Raw genomic sequence first — 4,481 nt, 5'->3', positions numbered from 1 at the left:
TCCTCGAATTGATGATCTGTTTGATCGGTTGAATGGTGCCATAGTATTTTCGAAGATTGATCTTTATTCTGGCTACTATCAGCTATGAGTGAAAGATTCGGATGTGTCGAAAACTGCATTCAGAACCAGGTACAGATACTATGAATTTCTTGTGATGCCGTTTGGTTTAACTAATGCACCTGCAGTTTTTATGGATTTGATGAACAGAATCTTCAGACCGTATTTAGACAAATTGTTGTGGTGTTTATTGATAACACTTTGATATATTCCCGAGATGAGTCTGAACATGCCAAGCATTTGAGAATTGTGTTGCAAACTCTACGTGATAAACAACTGTTTGCCAAATTTACCAAATGTGGGTTTTGGATCCAAGAAGTCAGTTTTCTGGTACATATAGTATCGGTTGAAGGCATCAGAGTTGATCCGAGTAAAATTTCAGCAGTTGTTAATTGGAAACCACTAAGAAATGTATCTGAAGTTAGAAGTTTTCTAGGATTAGCCGGTTATTACCGAAGATTCGTCAAAGGGTTCTCAATGATAGCTACACGGATAACGCGACTATTACAGAAAGATGTGAAATTTGAATGGTTTGAGAAATGTCAGCAAACTTTCGATCAGTTGAAAGAACTATTGACTGAGGCACCAATTTTGTTTCAGCCTGAATCGGGTAAAGAATTCGTGATTTTCAATGATGCATCTTTAAATGGTTTACGTTGTGTTTTGATGTAGGAAGGAAAACTAATAGCTTATGCTTCCAGACAGTTAAAGCCGCATGAAAAGAATTACCCGACACATGACCTAGAGTTGGCAACTATCATGTTTGCGTTGAAAATTTGGCGACATCATTTGTTCTGTGAAAAATGACATATATTTACCGATCACAAGAGTTTGAAGTATCTAATTTCACAGAAAGATTTGAACCTGGGGCATCATAAATGGCTCGAACTGTTAAAATATTATGAGTTGATAATTGATTATCATCTGGGAAAAACAAATGTAGTTGCTAACGGTCTGAGTAGAAAGTCTTTATTTTCTCTGCGAGCAATGAATATGCGACTGACATTATCTAACGATGGTTCAATCTTTGTAGATTTGAAAGCTAGATTGATGTTTTTACAGTAGATCTGCGAAGCTCAGAAATGTGATGACGAGTTGTTAGCTAAACGGGCACAATGTGAGTCAACTTTTGATTTAGAATTTTAGATAGGATCCGATGATTGCTTATTGTTCAGAGATAGAGTTTGTGTACCGAAGAATCCAGAGCTTATTCGGAGAATCTTGCACGAAGCTCATAGTGGTAGCTTATTTGTTCATCCGGGAAGTAATAAGATGTATGGTGACTTGAAACAGATGTAGTGGTGGCTGGGAATGATACACGAGATTTTTGACATTGTATCGAGATGTTTAGTATGTTAGCAAGTTAAAGTTGAACATCAGGTACCTTCTGGATTGTTACAGCCAGTGATGATACCAGAGTGGAAATAGGATTGAGTTACTATGGATTTTGTATCAAGTTTACCCCTATCTCTGAAGATATGCTTCGTTGCTGTGTATAATAACTGGGAGAAATATTTACCGTTGGTTGAATTCACGTACAATAATAGTTTTTATTTGAGCATAAAAATGGCACCGTATGAGGAATTGTATGGTCGTAAATGTCGAACTCCATTATACTTGACTGAGCTCAGTGAGAAAAAGATACACGAGGTTGATTTGATTCGTGAGATTAAAGAAAAAGTAAAAGTGATCCGAAATAGTTTGAAAGCAGCTTCAGATTGTCAGAAATCGTATGCAGATCTTAAATGAAAAGACATAGAATTCCAAGTTAGCGATAGAGTATTCTAGAAACTATCGCCCTCGAAGAAAATTCTTAGGTTTGGTCGCAAAATAAAGTTAAGTCCGCGATTTATCGGGCCGTATGAGATTATTGAAATAATCAAACCTGTTGCGTATTGATTAGCTCTACTGTCAAAACTAGAAAAGATTCGTAATGTCTTTCACATGTCTATGTTACGATGAAACCAATCTGATCGTTCACATGTTATCTTCCCGACGGATGTTGAGATTTAGCCTGATATGTCCTACAATGAACAACCAATCAGAATTCTGGCACGAGAGGTGAAAGAATTGAGAAACAAGAACATAGCTTTAGTAAAAGTTCTCTGGCAGTGACACGGAATAAAAGAAGCCACCTAGGAACCCAAGGAAGCTATGAGAAAGCAATATTCGAACCTCTTTTCTGGTAAGATTTTCGGGGACAAAAATCCCTTTAGGGGGAGAGTTGTAAGAGCCCATTTTTAGTGAAATCAGAACAGTTGTTTCGGGGACCACAAATTCGAAGTAGAAAAATTTATTTTATTATTATTTTATTACCTACACTATGATAGTAATACCGTATAAAAATTACGTTAAGAAATTTTACCATTTACATGCTCAATCTGTGTTTTCTATTTCATCTGGAACATTCAATTACTTAATGCCATGTACAGTGTAATATATAGAACTTAGTAGTCTAATAATCAAAGATTTAAAATCATCTACTATCATGCAAAATTTATAGTAAATACAATAAACCTATATGCATGTGTCTAACCAATTACTTGTATTTCTACTAGCTCAAGCACACGATTGACCTAAAATATTAAAAAAAATAGAAATTAAAACAAATTTTCTATGTCCCCCTCCCCACACACAAACACTTTAGATACCACATTTTCCTCAATGTGTAACCCTATAAACATAAGGAAAAAAGTTACATGATTGGTCATGGTAGTTCCATAATCTATTGGTGGGTGCTCTATTCAATTTGTCGTTGAAAGCTATGAATTGTTGTGTTTATTTCGTGTGGCTACACAGAAAACTTAGAACACAAAAATAAATAACAATCTATTATTAAAATAATAAAATTATCCTAAAATAAATTACAATCCTTTAAAAAGAAAGACCTCGTAGCTCAATCATCTTCCTCCTCCTCAAAACATATCCCCTCCTTCATCTTCTCCTTCCTCACTCTCGCACTCTTCCTCTTCATCACTTTCTTGTTTCTCTTCTTCTTGCTTAGGATGCATTAGGCCGATCATATTATAAACAATATATCACACTGATCTTCCTTATTTCACTCTATTTTTACAAAAACCGTCATAATGTATCTACTTCACCCTCAACACGTATGGTCAGACGTCTATAGTCGTGCGATTCAGGACCAAGGAAAACGGTAAATACAAATTAACATTTTTGGATTGGGTTTTGTATGATGGTTCATCAATAACTATTTTCTAGCTCAAATATAGGTACTAAGGGTGAATAAATAAAGTTAGCTTTTTGGCTCTGGGTGTATACCAAACAATACCTTACGTCATCCCTAGGTATCCCATTATTCACAAATTTAATCAACCAAACAATCACAAATTCAACAATTTATCATACATAGTAGCATGCTCGTTTTCATCTGGTATGTTAAATTGCTTAATGCCTCTTTATGGTGTAATATATAGAACTTAGTAGTCTAAAAATCAAAATTTAAAATCATCTACTATCATGAAAAATTTATAGTAAAAACAATCAACCTATATACAAGTTTAATCAACCAAACAATCACAAATTCAACAATTTATCATACATAGTAGCATGCTCGCTTCCTGTGTTTTCTATTACATCCGTACGCTCAATTGCTTAATGACTACTTATAGTGTAATATATAGAACTTTGTACTCTAATAATCAAAATTTAAAATCATCTACTATCATGCAAAATTTATAGTAAATATAATCAACCTATATACATGTTCCTATCCAATTACTTGTATTTCTACAAGCTCAAGCACACTATAGACCATAAAAATTAAAATAAAAGCATAAAAACTAAAACAAATTTTCTATGTTACCCCCACCACACACACACTTTAGATAACACATTGTCCTCAATGTGTAACCTTAAAAAGCTAAGCAAAAACGTTACATGATTGATCATGGTAGTTCCATAATCTATTGGTGGGTGTTCTATTCAATTTGTCGTTGAAAGCTCTAAATTGATGTGTTTATTTCGTGTGGAGTTCCTACACAGAAAATTTAGAACACAAAAATAAATAATAATCTACTGTTAAAATAATAAAATTATCCTAAAATAAATTACAACCATTTAAAAAGAAAGACCTCGTAGCTCAATCATCTTCCTCCTCCTCAAAATATATCCCTTCCTTCCTCTTCCCCTTCCACACTCTCGCACTCTTCCTCTTCATCACTTTCTTGCTTCTCTTCTTCTTGCTTAGGATGCATTGGGCCAATCATATTTTAAACAATATATCACACTGATCTTCCTTATTTCACTCTATTTTTACAAAAATTGTCGTAATGTATCTACTTCACCCTCAACACGTATGGCCAGACGTCTATAGTCGTGCAATTCAGGACCAAGGAAAACGGTAAATGCAAATTCACATTTTTGGATTGGGTTTTGTATGAAGGTTCATCAACAACTATTTT

The sequence above is a fragment of the Gossypium raimondii genome, chromosome 12 (assembly GCF_025698545.1).
Source record: "Gossypium raimondii isolate GPD5lz chromosome 12, ASM2569854v1, whole genome shotgun sequence".
Lineage (NCBI taxonomy): Eukaryota > Viridiplantae > Streptophyta > Magnoliopsida > Malvales > Malvaceae > Gossypium > Gossypium raimondii.
This window is presented reverse-complemented; position numbering follows the sequence as displayed.